This window comes from Schistocerca gregaria, chromosome 7 (assembly GCF_023897955.1).
Source record: "Schistocerca gregaria isolate iqSchGreg1 chromosome 7, iqSchGreg1.2, whole genome shotgun sequence".
Classification (NCBI taxonomy): Eukaryota; Metazoa; Arthropoda; class Insecta; order Orthoptera; family Acrididae; genus Schistocerca; species Schistocerca gregaria.
This window is the reverse complement of record NC_064926.1, coordinates 133,523,393-133,541,830: the sequence shown is the minus strand read 5'-3', so window position 1 is coordinate 133,541,830 and position 18,438 is coordinate 133,523,393. Positions and strand designations below refer to the sequence as shown.

Sequence of the window (18,438 nt, the reverse complement as noted above, 5' to 3'; positions counted from 1 at the left end):
TAAAATCGCTCCGGATAGTTTACTCCTAGATATTTTACGGTATATATTGTTTCCGGCAGGCTACGACCTTGCCGCAGTGGATACACCGGTTCCCGTCAGATCACCGAAGTTAAGCGCTGTGGGGCGTGGTCGGCACTTGGATGGGTGACCATCCGGGCTACCATGCGCTGTTACCATTTTTCGGGGTGCACTCAGCCTCGTGATGCCAATTGCGGAGCTACTCGACTTAACAGTAGCGGCTTCGGTCAAGAATACCATCGTAACGACCGGGAGAGCGGTGTGCTGACCCCACGCTCCTCCTATCCGCATCCTCAACCGAGGATGACACGGCGGTCGGATGGTTCCGGTAGGCCACTCGTGGCCTGAAGACACTGTGCTATTGTTTCCAGCAATTTGTCATCAAATTGTTGGAATGGCTCGGAGCACTATGGGACTTAACATCTGAGGTCATCAGTCCCCTAGAACTTAAAACTACTTAAACCTAACTAACCTAAAGACAGCACACACACATCCATTCTCGAGGCAGGATTCGAACCTGCGACCGTAGCAATCGCGCAATTTGTCATCAGTAGTGCAGTTGTACGGTAGTGGATTTCTTTTCCTATGTATGTTACATTTATTTCCGTTCAGGGTCACCTGCCAAGGTCTGCAACATTCATAAATCGTGCGTAGGTCATTCTACAAATCGAAACTGTCTTTTGGCTTTGTTGCTTTCTTATAAACAACCGCATCATCTGCGAACATTCTTACAGAGCTCCCGAAATTTCCTTCTACATTTTGTACATTGTAAACAGAAACTGCCCAGTCACGCTTTCTTGGGGTAATCCGGAAATTACTTTTTACGTCTCTTGATTTTTCATCTTACATCTTTCAGTATTCTGTCAAATTCTTCTCCCAGTGTCTTGTCTCCCATCTCATCCTCATGTACCTCATCTTCCCTTTATGTAATATTGTTTTCAAGTTAGTTTCCCTTGTACAGCCCTAGCCCTTCTCTCATTATATTCCTCCCATCTATTAGTTTTCCCTTCTTTGCGCCGGCCGGTGTGGCCAAGTGGTTCTAGGCGCTTCAGTCCGGAACCGCGCGACCGCTACGGTCGCAGGTTCGAATCCTGCCTCGGGCATGGATGTGTGTGATGTCCTTGGGTTAGGTAGGTTTAAGTAGTTCTAAGTTCTAGGGGACTGATGACCTCAGATGTTAAGTCCCATAGTGCTCAGAGCCATTTGAACCTTTTTTGAACCCTTCTTTGCTCTCTGTCGCCATCTTAACACTTGATATCCATACACTTGCTTCTGTTTCCTCCGAAGGCCTCTTTAATTTTCCTATACGTGGCAACTTTATTTCCCATATTCATGCAAGCTTCTACAGCCTTGCATTTGTCCTCTACCAAAATCTGTTTAACCACTTGGCATTTTGCACCAATATCATGTTTTAGACGCCTGTATTCAGTTTCGCCTACTTCATTTGCTGCGTTCGTCAATAAATTCAATATCTCCCGTGTTATCAAAGAACCTCTACAAGACCTTGTCTTTTTACATATTTTATCTTCTGTTGGATTCACTATTTCATCTCTCAATTCTCTCATTCGTTTCCTAACGTATTTCTTTCCGTTGATTCTGTCAGTCGTTACCTAATCCTCCTCCTGAAACTCTCAGTAGCGTCTGGTTACTTCAATTTATCCAGTTCCCATTGCCTTAACTTTCTACCTTTTTGCAGTTTTAACTTGCAGTTCATAATCATTAATCATAGTCTAAGTCCATACCTGCCCCTGGGAACGTCTTACAATTTAAAATCTGCTTTCGAAATCGCTATATTACCATTCTATAATCAATATAAAACATTCCATTCTTTCCAGGTCCTTTTCATGTACACGACCTTCACACACGATTCTTAAACCAAGTGTTAGGAATGATTAAATTACACTCTTTCATTCCTTTCTCCTGTCCATGTTCTCCTACTTTTTTTCTAAGGTCCACGGTCCCTAGGGTTACACACAGCTTAATCTAACTTAAACTAACTTACGCTAAGGACAACACATACACCCATGCCCAAGGGAGGAGTCGAACCTCCGACTGGGGGAGCCCCGCGAATCATGGGAAGGGGTCCTAGACCGCACGGCCAACCCAAGCGGCATTCTCCTACTATTCTTCCTTTTCGCTACAATTGAATTTCAGTTCCCCATCGTCTCTTAACTGCCTGAATAATTTCTTTCATTCGCTCATACAACCTTTCAATCTCTTCATCATCTCCGGAGCAAGTTACTATATAAACTTGTACTAATGTGGTGAGCGTTGGTCTCGTGTCTACCTTGGCTACGATAATCCGTTCACTATGCTTTTCATAGTAGCCTACCTGCCTCCTATCTCGTTATTTATTATTGGACATACTTCTGCATTACACCTATTTGATATTGTATTTAAAACTGTACTAGCCTGACCAGAAGTCTTGTTCTCTCTACCACTGCCCTTCACGAATTCCCACTCTATCTAACGTCAAACCGACCATTTCCCTTATTAAATCCTGTAACTTATCTCCACAGTTAAGGAACCTAACATCCCAACAATCCTACCCGTAAATGTCAGTTCTGTTTTTCCTGATGACTACGTCCTTTTGAGAAGCCCACAGCAGTAGATCCGAATAGGGAGCATTTTACCTTCAAAGATTTTTACACACGATGCAAGCATCAAGAGTAAGTCTGACACAAGAGCTGCTAGCCCTCAGGAATATAATACCATCAGTAGTTAAGGGGTTAACAGGCATAACACGCTGAGTTCGGAGCCTATTTTAGTTTAGTTAGTTAGTTAGTTAAGTGGTCCATTGATCAATAACACGGAAAACCGTTATCATGTGGAACGTGTCAAATGCACAAGAAATGCGCTCAGGAAACAAGTCTTTTTCCTTATAGTGTTATACCTAAATATTTCTATTATCTATCCCATTCCCTTAAATGGCACAAAATGCATGTATTATATCTCCAGATTTATTTACTCATATTCAAGAATTCATCTATGGTATAGAAGGAGCTGTCAAGGAGATATGATTTCAATTTGTTTTTGGAACTATTACTGCTGTCTGTCAGACATTTTATTTTATCTGGTAATTTATCAAAAAGTTTTATAGCAGCATATTTTAGTGTCAAAGATAGGTTAAGTAAAGGGTAGTGTAGGTCTTTCTTTTTTCTAGTATTGTAATCATGAATGTCGCTGTTGATTTTAAACTGGTCCATGTTGTTGAGAAAAAACTTCATTACTGAGTAAATGTACTGTGAAGCAGTTGAAAGAATTCCTAACTTTTTAAACAGATGCCTAAAGGATGTGCGATTATGAACCCCACACATTATTCTAACTGCTTTCTTTTGAGCAGTGAATACCTTTTGCCTAAGTGTTGAGTTGCCCCAGAATATTATTCCGTATGACATCAGAGAGTGGAAGTATACGAAGTATGTTAGCTTACTAATTTGTACATCCTCAAAATTGGCAATTATTCTGATTTCAAAAGTTGCTGAACCTAGTCGCTTTAGGAGATCCAAAATATGAATTTTCCAATTATGATTCTCATCAATACGTACACCCAAAAACTTAGTATGCTCTACCCTGGCAACTGATTTCTTTTGATGTGTTATGTTTATTGAAGGAATTATACTTTTTGCAGCAGAAAATTGGATGTACTGTTTTTTTTTTTTTCAAAGTTCAGAGCAACCCCCTTCGCAGAAAATCAATTAATAACTTTTCCAAAGACCTTATTTGTATCATTTTCTATAGGACTTTCTTTTACTGGATTAATAATTATGCTTGTATCATCAGCAAACAGTGTCAGTTCAGCACCTTGTTTCACATAAGAAGGGAGGTCATTCACATATATCAAGAACAGGAGGGGACCCATGATCGAACCTTGTCGAACACCTAATGTAATTTCACCCCAGTTAGGTTGGTTGGTTGGTTGGTTAGTTGGTTTAGGGAAGGAGACCAGACAGCGAGGTCATTGGTCTCATCGGATTAGGGAAGGACGGGAAAGGAAGTCTGTCGTGCCCTTTGAAAGGAACCATCCCGGCATTTGCCTGTAGCGATTTAGGGAAATCACGGAAAACCTAAATCAGGATGGCCGGACGCCCCCAGTTAGGTCAAGTGGCAAACTCCTTTGAATCACTTGAAGCATATAAAGAGACTTTTTGCTTCCTGTTCTGCAGATATGACTTAAACCACTCATATGCTGTTTCATTTATACTATGGAATTGTAATTTCTCTAACATAATGACATGGTTCGCACAATCAAATGCTTCGGATAAGTCACAGAATATTCCTACTGGCGACATTTTATTATTTAAAGTCTCTATTATGTGGACAGTGAAATTGTATATTGCTGTCTCAGTGGAACAGCATTTGTGAAATCCGAACTGTGATTTACTAAGTATCTCATTACTGTTCAGATGGCTAACCACTCTTGAGTACATCACTTTCTCAAAGTTTTTTGAAAATTTTGTAAGCAAGGATACTGGCCGGTAGTTATTGACGTCTGTGGTTTCCTCATTTTTGTAGAGAGACCTGACAATTGCATATTTTAACCTGTCTGGAAAAATACGCTGAGTCATTGATGTATTAAATATGTGAATCAAAGCATCAGCTGTCCTGTTGTTCTTCTGTTGAGGCAGCAGTTTCGCGTGCTGGCGACCACTTATCGTCTATGAAAAACTAACACCTGTTACTGAATATAACCAGAGGAAAAAGTGCTACTGACCTTGCTGATGAAATTAGTGCTTATAACAGTCCACTGGAAAAGACAGTAAAATGATATCGAAAGTGAGCGTTCGAAATTTTTTTTAACACCGCTGTTGTGGTTACCTTATACGTATCCCAAGATGTGATCGGACGGCAAATATCAAGCGAAAATGTTCGGAAACAGTTAGCAGATACGCTTTCTTAAGAAGGAACTCCAGTCAATGTCGATGCAAGAAGAAACAAACATCAGTTGCAAAAAAGTAGAAAAAGGCACTTAAAGTACACTACTGGCCATTAAAATTGCTACACCACGTAGATGACGTGCTACACACGCGAAATTTAACCGACAGAAAGAAGATGATGTGATATGCAAATGATTAGCTTTTCAGACCTTACACACAAGGTTGGCGCCAGTGGCGACACCTAATCGTGCTGACATAAGGAAAGTTTCCAACCGATTTCTCATACACAAACAGCAGTTGACCGGCGTTGCCTGGTGAAACGTTGTGATGCCTCATGTACCGAGGAGAAATGCGTACCATCGCGTTTCCGACATTGATGAAGGTCGGTTTGTAGCCTATCACGATTGCGGTTTATCGCATCGCGACATTACTGCTCGCGTTGGTCGCGATCCAATGACTGTTAGCAGAATATGGAATCGATGGGTTCAGTAGGGTAATACGGAACGCCGTGCTGGATTTCAACGGCCTCGTATCACTAGCAGTCGAGACGACAGGCATCTTATCCGCATGGCTGTAACGGATCGTGCAGCCACGTCTCGATCCCTGAGTCCACAGATGGGGACGTTCGCAAGACAACAACCATCTGCACGAACAGTTGGACGACGTTTGCAGCAGCATGATCAGCTCGGAGACCATGGCTGCAGTTACCCTTAACGCTGCATCACAGACAGGAGCGCCTGCGATGGTGTACTCAACGACGAACCTGGGTGCACGAATGGCAAAACGTCATTTTTTCGGATGAATCCAGGTTCTGTTTATAGAATCATGACGGTCACATCCGTGTTTGGCGACATCACGGTGAACGCACATTGGAAGCGTGTATTCATCATCGCCATACTGGCATATCACCCGGCGTGATGGTATGGGGTGCCACTGGTTACACGTCTCGGCCACCTCTTGTTCGCATTGACGGCACTTTAAACAGTGGACGTTACATTTCAGATGCGTTACGACCCGTGGCTCTACCCTTCATTCGATCCCTGTGAAACCCTACATTTCTGCAGGATAATGCACAACCGCATGTTGCAGGCCCTGTACGGGCCTTTCTGGATACAGTAAGTGTTCGATTGCTGCCCTGGCCAGCATATTCTCCAGACCTCTCACCAACTGAAAACGTCTGGCCAATGGTGGCCGAGCAACTGGCTCGTCGCAATACGCCAGTCACTACTGTTGATGAACTGTGCTATCGTGTTGAACCTGCATGGGCAGCTGTACCTGTACACGCCATCCAATCATGCCCAGATGTATCAAGGCCGTTATTACGGCCAGAGGTGGTTGTTCTGGGTACTGATGTCTCAGGATCTATGCGCCTAAATTGCGTGAAAATGTAATCACATGTCAGTTCTAGTATAATATATTTGTGCAATGGATACCCGTTTATCATCTGCATTTCTTCTTGGTGTAGCAATTTTAGTGGCCAGTAGTGTGGATATGTTTCTGATTGTTAAAGGACAAACACAAAAACACTCGAGTGCAGTGCTGCTAGAAAATTAACGAAACAGTCAGTCACCTTTTGTAATGTGTGTAAATTTAAGCCGCATTTCGTATCGAATGTTTTAATTGGCTTTATTAAAATTATATTTGTTTTTTAACGTTGCTAACACCGTTTCCATACACTGATGTCCAGACGTAAAGTGCACTGTATAGAGTAAAAGGCGTCGGCGTGCAGGCAGCTTTCGTGCTGGCAGAGGGCGCCGCTGTCGCCGTACGCCGTACGTGCACCTGTAGAGGAGCCGGCGGCGGCGGCTGGTGGAGCGCTTATCTGCCCCGGGTCGTCAACCGTGGATGCACAGCTACCAGCGGCCGTCTCTGCCAGATAGCGGCCGCTGTTTGACTTCCCTGCCCTGCTCTATCACATCGTTGCCCTTGTCCAGAGACGACCGCGACAGAGGAAATTGGTCTTGCCTACCTGTTCCCTAGCTAACACGCCACTTTCCAATACCGAGCAGTTCTCTCCGTCTCCCTTTTATGTTGTCGTATGCACGATTTTCTGCATTAAAATACACTGCTGGGAAGAAAAATTAGTACATCTGGAAATATGACGTCGATTTTGGTTTCCCAACGGCATATGCTACTTGGGGTAGAACATGCGCTGATAATGGTTTCTACACATCTACATCTATACCTACGTGATTACTCTGCTATTCAGAATAAAGTCCAATGAACCACCTTCATGCTGTCTCTCTACCCTTCCACTCTCGAACGGCACGTGGGAAAAAACGAGCACTTAAATTTTTCCGTGAGAGCCCTGATTTCTCTTATTTTATCGTAATGATCTTTTCTCCCTATGTAGGTGGGTGCCCTATAGTTAGATTTTACATTAAATACAAATATTTAAGCAGAATCTCTTGCTTGGCGAACAGTCTCGTGTCACTCCAAAAGAGCACAAATCACTTCTGTTTACGAAACCTGAAAATATACACGGTGTTTCAAAGTTTTTGCATCAAACGTTAAGCGTAATATATCACGTCATGGGGAACACCGTTTGTTAGAGACAAAATGTCTACTGGCGCTTCCCGGAGAAGCTGGACGCCTTTTTGTAACTGGTTATTCCCCTGAAGGCAACAGGATATAGGCACTCACTCTGTGGCGTGCCTACGCAGCTTGTTGTTGCCAATCAATCAGTTATGTGATCCGCGTGAAAGGGGATAGCCCGAGGAACATTTAAATGCCTCATTCGCTTCTACATTTTCCTCCTGCACTTACAAACACTCATTCTTAAGATCTTTTTGTCGAAATCGTTCTATCAGTTTACTGGTGTAGGAAATATGGAGACGCAGCGCACCTGCTAGGTAAATCCTGCCTGTCTCTAGAGCACAACCAAAGTTGTGCAACTTTTGTATTGTGGTGTGAATGGCAACCTACGCATGGGACGCTAATTTCGAAGTCCCGACACTGCTAGTCTCGGACCAATGGTGCGGCAAGACACAGAATGTTGCAGGGCAGATTGTCCACTACTCGTTTTCGGAAGACAGGCGTAGATGTGAAGAGATCACAATGTTTTCGGTGCACAGCATGGCGACCCTCCCTCCTGGTGGTCAAACATCATGGACCAGAGCCCCGACGACAGAGGGCAAAGAGGAGACACGGATAGCTGCTTTCCCTGTGAAACGTCAACGACGCTAGTAAAACATTACTAGGGTTCAGTTATTTATTCACAATGTTTACAAGCCATCTTCCTTCCGTACCAGCCTCTGTTGTTGCTTATTCAGCTGCATTTTGGATTCCATCTGACGTCGTTAGAGTCAGCCCAGAGTTTGCACGCCCGGAAGTTGTTAAGGACCCAAGCGGCGAGGTGGACGGCTATTGAGCGAGGCGGCGGCTTCCTAGCGCGAAGTGGTTCTTTCACTGGCTGTTGAAGTGTACTCGGTTGCACTGCGAATACTACAATGACCCTTGTAGACTCATCCGCAGTGTACCAGGTGCCGGTAGTCGTGTGATCGGTTGATCTCCACCATATCCTTGGTAAGTGACAGCACCCGAAGACACTTTAGTGTTGAAGAGGAACACGAACTACAAGAGGGCCTGTTGCTGGTTTCCATGTCGAAATCCAGCACTGGCAGCACTCTGTGATGTGGTGTTGTGGGAAGACAATTAGTTCCCCCATCCATAGCAGGCAGGAGGTGAGCAGGATGAAGATCATCAGGTGAGGGCCATCATCCTGAGTACATCTTTGGCTCGTTCAGAGTCTGTGCTGCAACATCTAGGACATAGATTCACTACCAACCATGGAATCAGGTGCTATTACTACGAATTCCATTGATCCAAATGATTAGCTCTTCACTAGAGCTCGGGAGCTGGTGTACTGAAAGGGTTCTGGCATGAGGCTATGATGAAAAGCTCAGCACCTATCCTCCTTATTCTTCTTTACTCACTTGACAGGCTGTTAGCTGCTGTGTCAGTTCCTGACTACGTGCTCTTGAGAAAGAGATAGAGTTTCTTTCAACATGTATTACCAGCTAACGAATATGCTTGTCTCGTTTCCTTTCGTTTTCTGCTGAATGTCACGGCAAGAAAGGAAAAATGAATTGATTGTTGGTGTTAATAACGATCACCCTCCTTTACCTCCTCTGCTTTCTGCAGATGATGTGCCACTCAGCACATTTGTTCTGTGCATGCAGTACACGTGAGGTGCCTAGTTGTTTCCACTGCACTGTGTGGAATACGAAGGTTCTGTTATAGTTCACTAACCTGCTGTCTTCAAGTTGATGTCCGCAGCGCAGAAAACAGCACGCAGGTCGTACGTTCTGTATCTTGGGGCTGAAACTGACTTTTGGCGAGGTTCTGTTCTGAAATAACGTATCACTTCTTTGGGATGCCACTTTTAATATAGCCACACGAGAAGACTACATGATCTTAATACAACACCTTTTCAAACACATGCTGCCACAGACAACATGACTATACATCTCGACTGCCTAATCCAGATTGACGAATAGGAACTTAAATAAAAATTGGAAACACATCCTACGACAGGCAACATATCTCGACTGCCTAATCCAGAGTGACGAACAGCCCGAAACACTTCGCGCGCCATACCAGGGGCCCTATTCTGTATCGATCGGTCGGTGTTGTAGTTTAGCCTTGGTAGTGCCGTCATTTGCGGTTCTTTATCGAAATATCCAATGCAGTAAGCTACTGCGACCTGTTACCGAACGGTCCTCCCATCGATTTTAGGACAATTGTACCGAGAGGTTTTGGATTTCGGTGTGGCCATGACGATTGGTGAGCTGTGGTTTATGTACACCTATAATTTGTTTTTTTAAACATATTTAGCGGTTTTAGCTTTGGATTTAGTGATTATGTTACTAAAGAATCACCAGAAGACGCATCCGGTTGGAAAGTGAGTTCATAATAAACTATTTTCCTTTGTAAGAAATATTGTTAGGTTAGCTTGTTACTGTCAATGATTACATAAAAAAAGAACGTTTTCGGTCAATATTCTCTCAAAATACGTGTTGCTTTTATGCAAATAAGAGTTTAAAGATCATTAAATATCAAGACAAAGAAGAGTTTAAAGATCATTAAATATCAAGACATCGGCTCTGCTTACGTGTATTACATGAGTGTGGACTGACGTTACTAGTGACTTTGTGTACTTTTTCCCACAAATGGTTTAGTTACTAACTATCGAAAAATTTACAACGTTCAAGTAACAATGGAAAGCAGCTATGTGAAGCCTGATATTGGAAACCTTCCAAACCATCACTCATTTATGACTTACGCAGAACCGTTTGGCAACGAAGTCAGACTACGTTTCTCTACGTAATAGTACAAGAATCAAGGACTGCGCTTGAACTCTGTGGCGTGCGGGAATGCGATGCGAAAGGAAACGGGTTCGCGCACGTATGGGTGCCAAGAATTTTTTTTCCTCTTCGCAAATGCAATACGTTCTGAGACATTGTTATTCGTGGAAGTTAAGACATTTCTGCAATATTCGTTATTACTTACATGTTAGAGCGCACTCCCTAAGTAATGATTTCGTGAATTCTGTGTGCTTAAAAAATAAATATGAAACTGCTGTGAGTGAAACATCCGACAGTGACCTTTATATTTTTTCTTATCAGAAATAATTCACCATTTTTTCCGAACATGTAGCCATTTCCGACTATGCGGTTAGACAGAAATCTAAAAGAGCACAACTTAAATTACTGGGAATGTAAGTAGCAGCAGTCATCTTCATAATCTTGCTTGTCACAAGTATCTATCTGAAATCGAATCCTCGACAACAGTAGACAGAGATGAAACATTTCCACCGTAATATTTTTAGACTGTAGCTCCATATACGAAACATTTTCATTCATAAGATGCATGTTATAAACTTCGTGGACCTGCAGGAACTCTCGAAAATGCGTTTTTTTTTCAAATTTGTTTTTAAGACCCAAATTGTTGATGTATTATATGGGAAAGTGGGCTACTTAATCATTCGCATCTCAAGGAGCGAGTTATAACCACATTCTGTTCATCTTCTTATTCGTTGAAACTCTCAGACTCAATTTTTCGGGTCTTTTGATAGATGTACAATGTGATACTACACACTATTCTTACCTCATTTTCCGAAACGCAAAACCCAAAACACGATGTCAGTGTGACTGAGAATAAGATATAATACAGAATACAGTCAAATACGCTATCGTTATTATGCATGCATGGAAACATGCGGTCAGGGAAACTGTAAAAATGTCTATGCATTTCAGCTGAGAATCATGGAAATGAATATACTGTGTCTGATACTGTTAAGCAGGAGGCAAGACCAATGAAGGCGCGCACATCAGCTCGATGGAGTGCGGCGTCATGCATTATGGCATCGTAAACGCAATTTTCGGTACTTCGAACAATAGCTCGCCTGTGTCGTCTGCTAACCGCTTTGTGCTCGTGGAGCTGTGCGCGCTGCAGTGCGCATGCGCGGATCGGTGGCCCCTTTTCATTGGCTTGCGCGACACGAACCGACAACAGCGCTTCGGTTCTCCAGACCCGAACGGTATCGCTTCCGAAATGCATACTGAATAACGCAGAGGCTCTAATTCGAGTACTAGACCGTTCGGTGCTCTTGAGTACCGAAACGATCGGTACAATGGCGGAAAGATACAGAATAGCCAGAGAAGGCGTGACCCAAACGCTTCCGAAGTGTTTCGTATGCAATTTCGTCAGTCTTTTGTTTTTTATTTAAATTGTTTTTAACAATTCTAAAATGACTGATTGGTAGCTGTTGAGAGATATTTAAAGTGAAGTCATTCCAATGAGTAGGTTAACTAATAATAACAACTATACTTTTAACGTTTCGGCGCCCTTGGTCCGAACACAGCAGCCAATCACAGAGCAGTAGCATCATGCAGACGGTCTTTCTCACGGGAATAGTTCCGAATCTAACATCTGTCACAGGTACCTCACACCACATTTCGTCATCTATATACTTCTTGCATCTCCCCGCTCTGGGAACAGCTTCTTGGAGCCTAATATGACGGCTGACTTCTTCTTCTTCTGAAGTGTCAATCCAAGGATTGGTTTGCAACAGCCACAATGGCAGCTTGTCTCCATTCTGTGCATCTTTCAGCTTTTCTCTTCATTTCTTTGTAGATGTTACATCCCGCATCCTTCACGATTTGGTCCATGGACTTCCTCTTGGTCTTTTTCCCTCGACATATCCCTCTATGATTGTGTTCAGGAGTCCTTTATGTCTTAATAGATGGCCTCAAATTGATTTCTTCTTTTAACAATGAAACTCCAGAAGCTTCTCTTCTCACCTGCTCTTTCCAGAACCACTTCGTTTGTGACATTGTCGATACATTTTATTTTGAGCATGCATCTATAGCACCACATTTCAAAAGAATTTAGCTTCTGGTCTTCCTCTGTCCCGACAGTCCATGTTTCACACGCGTAGCATGCCACACTCCACACATATGATTTCAAAAACTCTTTTCTTGATTTCAACGGTGATGCTCTTAGATGTTAAGATGTTTTTCTTCTTGTTAAAGCCAGAAATATTAAAATGTGTATCCTCACTCAGCAGACAGTGTCGTAAAATGTCTACAGCCTAAACCACTTGCGATATGCTGGCTCTCTTCCGGCTCCAACCTCTGTCTCTGGCATGAATTTAGTTTGTCTGTGGCAGTATGAAAAAGTTTTGATACGTTTTTTTTTAATTTCCACTGTTCTGTGCCAGAATGTCTGTACTGTACTGTGACATCCGAATGACCCCGAAAGCTGGATATAACTGGCCAAATAAAGCCCCACATTGAGGCCCCTTTCAAACTGTGCCAGGTGCTGATAATGTTGTCTCGAACGAGTACGTGGCACTTCCATGTCATTCACAGAGATTACTCAACATCTGATGCTGTTTACGCCCCTTATACGTCCTACCAGGTGCACTGTGCTGGCAGAGGTATATGCCACAGATTACTGCAGCTTTGTTCATTCACATACCGCCGATGGAGTGTATCTGTACGAAGCTACACTACTGGCCATTAAAATTGCTGCACCAAAAAGAAATGAAGGTGATAAACGGGTATTCATTGGACAAATATATTATACTAGAAATGGCATGTGATTACATTTTCACGCAATTTGGGTGCATAGATCCCGAGAAATCAGTACCCAGAACAACCACCTCAGGCCGTAATAAAGGCCTTGATACGCCTGGGCATTGAGTCAAACAGAGCTTGGATGGCGTGTACAGGTACAGCTGCCCATGCAGCTTTAATACGATACCACAGTTCATCAAGAGTAGTGACTGGCGTATTGTGACAAGCCAGTTGCTCGGCCACCATTGACCAGACGTTTCCAATTGGTGAGAGATCTGGAGAATTCATTGGCCAGGGCAGCACTCGAACGTTTTCTGTATGCAGAAAGGCTCGTACAGCACCTGCAACGTGCAGTCGTGCATTATGCTTCTGAAATATAGGGTTTCGCAGGGATCGAATGAAGGGTAGAGCCACGGGTCGTAACACATCTGTAATGTAACGTCCACTGTTCAAAATGCCGTCAATACGAACAAGAGGTGACCGAAACGTGTAACCAATGGCACCCCATACCATCACGCCGCGTGATAGGCCAGTATGGTGATGACGAATACACGGTTCACCGCGATGCCGCCAAACACATATTTGACCATCACGATGCTGTAAACAGAACCTGGATTCATCCGAAAAAATGACGTTCTGCCATTCGTGCACCCACGTTCGTCGTTGAGTACTCCATCGCAAACGCTCCTGTCTGTGATGCGGCGTTAAGGGTAACCGCAGTCTTGGTCTCCGAGCTGGTAGTCCATGCTGCTGCAAACGCCTTCGCTGGCTGGGGTGGCCGAACTGTTCTAGGCGCTATAGTCTGGAACCGCGAGACCACTACGGTCGCAGGTTCGAATCCTGCCTCGGACATGGATGTGTCTTATGTCCCTAGGTTAGTTAGGTTTAAGTAGTTTTAAGTTCCAGGGGACTGATGACCTTAGACGTTAAGTCCCATAGTGCTCAGAGGCATTTAATGGCCAGTACTGTACATTGTCATCTGACCTCATCTTCTAGGTCTTTTTGTCGTGATATTCTACATGTACATCTTCATCTACATCGATACTCCGCAAGCCACCTGACGGTGTGTGGCGGAGGGTACCCTGAATACCTCTATCGGTTCTCCCTTCCATTCCAGTCTCGTATTTTTCGTGGAAAGAAGGATTGTCGGTATGCTTCTGTGTGGGCTCTAATCTCTCTGATTTTATCCTCATGGTCTCTTCGCGAGATATACGTAGGAAGGAGCAATATACTGCTTGACTCTTCGGTGAAGGTATGTTCTCGAGCTACTGAGCGTCTCTCCTGCAGAGTCTTCCACTGGAGTTTATCTATCATCTCCGTAACGCTTTCGCGATTACTAAATGATCCTGTAACAAAGCGCGCTGCTCTCCGTTGGATCTTCTCTCTGTCTTCTATCAACCTTATCTGGTATGGATTCCACACTGCTGAGCAGTATTCAAGCAGTGGGCGAACAAGCGTACTGTAACCTACTTCGTTTGTTTTCGGATTGCATTTCCTTAGGATTCTTCCAATGAATCTCAGTCTGGCATCTGCTTTACCGACGATCAACTTTATATGATCATTCCATTATAAATCACTCGTAATGCCTACTCCCAGATAATTTATGGAATTAACTGCTTCAAGTTGCTGACCTGCTATTTTGTAGCTAAATGTTAAGGGATCTATCTTTCTATGTATTCGCAGCAGTTTACACTTGTCTACATTGAAATTCAATTTCCATTCTCTGCACCATGCGTCAATTCGCTGCAGATCCTCCTGCATTTCAGTACAATTTTCCATTGTTGCAACCTCTCTATATACTACAGCATCATCCGCAAAAAGCCTCAGTGAACTTCCGATGTTATCCAGAAGGTCATTTATTTGTATAGTGAATAGCAACGGTCCTACGACACTCTCCTTCGGCACACCTGAAATGACTCTTACTTCGGAAGACTTCTCTCCATAGAGAATGACATGCTGCGTTATGTTATCTAGGAACTCTTCAATCCAATCACACAATTGGTCTGATAGTCCACATGCTCTTACTTTGTTCATTAAACGACTGTGGGGAACTGTATCGAACGCCTTGCGGAAGTCAAGAAACACGGCATCTACCTGTGAACCCGTGTCTGTGGCCCTCTGAGTCTCGTGGACGAATAGCGCGAGATGGGTTTGACACGACCGTTTTTTTTTGGAAACCCATGCTGATTCCTACAGAGTAGATTTCTAGTCTCCAGAAAAGTCAGTATACTCGAACATGATACATGTTCCGAAATTGTACATCTGATCAACGTTAGTGACATAAGTTTATAGTTCTGCACATCTGTTCGACGTCCCTTCTTGATAACGGGGATAACCTGTGCCCTTTTCCAGTCCTTCGGAACGCTACACTCTTCTAGAGACCTACGGTACACCGCTGCAAGAAGGGGGGCAAGTTCCTTCGAACTGGTATCCCATCAGGTCCAGCGGCCTTTCCTCTTTTGAGCGATTGTAATTGTTTCTCTATTCCTCTGTCATCTATTTCGATATGTACCATTTTGTCATCTGTACACCAATCTAGAGAAGGAACTACAGTGCAGTATTACTAACAGCTGATGGTTATCCTAACACAGCAGCGCATATATCGAAATGGTTCTAAGTAACTGCATAATAAATCTGGAAAGAAAAGACAGAAAATTTTCTCGCGTGTCTGCGCCTTGAATTTGTTGTGCCATTACAAGTCGCAAGTCACGTTGAGAAGTACGTTCCGCGTGATGCTCCAGCTGCTTCCTCAGCGTGCGCCAACCGCGTGTGGCGTGCACCGCGTTGCGAAGCACATCCCGTGTGGGCCGTCATTACGTGCGGCCGTCCTCGGGTGGGTGGCCAGACTGCGTAAGAGGAAGAAGTGTGCCCGCCGGCAGCTGGCCGCCGGCCGCTACAGGATGACGCGCGCGCGTGCGCTCAGAGGTGATTCAGGCGCGACTATCAGCGATAAGAGCGCGAGCCGTCAGCGACCGAGCTGCGGCAGGTCAGCGCGGCGAAGCTGCCGCGCCAGCCGGGCGACAGCCAGCCGGCCTCCCCAGAGCACCTGCCGAGCTCAGTAGTAGCTGCGTTCCCAGGACAAACGCTCCGTGCCTCACGTTCCCTCCACGATTTTGGCTACGAGCCTGCTCGTCTGCGCATCCCTGCCCGAATAATCATACGGGATTTGGTAAGAAAAAAAAAAGAAAAAAAAATCGCCTCCCAGGATGCATCAAGCTAATATCGAATAAGCACGCCCTTTCCAGTAACTGACTTTAAATTTCGTATACAGAGTGGTCCATTGATAGCGACCGGGCCAAATATCTCACGAAATAAGCATCAAACCAAAAAACTACAAAGGACGAAACCCGTCTAGCTTGAAGGGGGGAAGCAGATGGCGCTATCGTTGCCCCGTTAGATGGCGCTGCCGTACGTCAAACTGATATCAACTGCGTTTTTTGTTTTTAAATAGGAACGCCCATTTTTATTGCACATTCGTGTAGTACATAAACAAATACACTCCTGGAAATGGAAAAAAGAACACATTGACACCGGTGTGTCAGGCCCACCATACTTGCTCCGGACACTGCGAGGGGGCTGTACAAGCAATGATCACACGCACGGCACAGCGGACACACCAGTAACCGCGGTGTTGGCCGTCGAATGGCGCTAGCTGCGCAGCATTTGTGCACCGCCACCGTCAGTGTCAGCCAGTTTGCCGTGGCATACGGAGCTCCATCGCAGTCTTTAACACTGGTAGCATGCCGCGACAGCGTGGACGTGAACCGTATTTGCAGTTGACGGACTTTGAGCGAGGGCGTATAGTGGGCATGCGGGAGGCCGGGTGGACGTACCGCCGAATTGCTCAACACGTGGGGCGTGAGGTCTCCACAGTACATCACTGTTGTCGCCAGTGGTCGGCGGAAGGTGCACGTGCCCGTCGACCTGGGACCGGACCGCAGCGACGCACGGATGCATGCCAAGACCGTAGGATCCTACGCAGTGCCGTAGGGGACCGCACCGCCACTTCCCAGCAAATTAGGGACACTGTTGCTCCTGGGGTATCGGCGAGGACCATTCGCAACCGTCTCCATGAAGCTGGGCTACGGTCCCACACACCGTTAGGCCGTCTTCCGCTCACGCCCCAACATCGTGCAGCCCGCCTCCAGTGATGTCGCGACAGGCGTGAATGGAGGGACGAATAGAGACGTGTCGTCTTCAGCGATGAGAGTCGCTTCTGCCTTGGTGCCAATGATGGTCGTATGCGTGTTTGGCGCCGTGCAGGTGAGCGCCACAATCAGGACTGCATACGACCGAGGCACACAGGGCCAACACCCGGCATCATGGTGTGGGGAGCGATCTCCTACACTGGCCGTACACCTCTGGTGATCGTCGAGGGGACACTGAATAGTGCACGGTACATCCAAACCGTCATCGAACCCATCGTTCTACCATTCCTAGACCGGCAAGGGAACTTGCTGTTCCAACAGGACAATGCACGTCCGCATGTATCCCGTGCCACCCAACGTGCTCTAGAAGGTGTAAGTCAACTACCCTGGCCAGCAAGATCTCCAGATCTGTCCCTCATTGAGCATGTTTGGGACTGGATGAAGCGTCGTCTCACGCGGTCTGCACGTCCAGCACGAACGCTGGTCCAACTGAGGCGCCAGGTGGAAATGGCATGGCAAGCCGTTCCACAGGACTACATCCAGCATCTCTACGATCGTCTCCATGGGAGAAAAGCAGCCTGCATTGCTGCGAAATGTGGATATACACTGTACTAGTGCCGACATTGTGCATGCTCTGTTGCCTGTGTCTATGTGCCTGTGGTTCTGTCAGTGTGATCATGTGATGTATCTGACCCCAGGAATGTGTCAATCAATTTTCCCCTTCCTGGGACAATGAATTCACGGTGTTCTTATTTCAATTTCCAGGAGTGTATGAATGTTTTAGTTGGACCACTTTTTTCGCTTTGTGATAGATAGCGCTGTAATAGTCACAAACGTATAACTACATGGTATCACCTACCATTCTTCCAGTGCGGACGGTATTTTTATCGTGATACATTACTCGTATTAAAATCGACCGTTTGCCAATTGCAGAAAAGGTCGATATCGTGTTGGTGTATGGCTATTATGATCAAAATGGCCAACGGGCGTGTGCCATGTATGCTGCTCGGTATCCTGGACGCCATCACCCAAGTGGTGGTCGTTAGTGTTTAACGTCCCGTCGACAACGAGGTCATTAGAGACGGAGCGCAACCTCGGGTTAGGGAAGGATTTGGAAGGAAATCGGCCGTGCCCTTTCAAAGGAACCATCCCGGCATTTGCCTGAAACGATTTAGGGAAATCACGGAAAACCTAAATCAGGATGGCCGGAGACGGGATTGAACCGTCGTCCTCCCGAATGCGAGTCCAGTGTGCATCAGCTAAGTGTCCGGACCGTTCGCCGGATAGTTACGTTATTTAAGAATACAGGAAGTG

At 45.1% G+C, this 18,438-nt stretch overlaps 1 protein-coding gene and 1 pseudogene across 1 annotated transcript in view; both read left to right on the top strand.

The window, feature by feature from the left end:
* LOC126281178 (tumor necrosis factor alpha-induced protein 8-like protein) overlaps window positions 1-18,438 on the top strand; it is an 860,942-nt gene that overhangs the window by 593,991 nt on the left and 248,513 nt on the right. The window lies entirely within an intron of this gene.
* LOC126282716 (5S ribosomal RNA) lies at window positions 59-176 on the top strand (annotated as a pseudogene).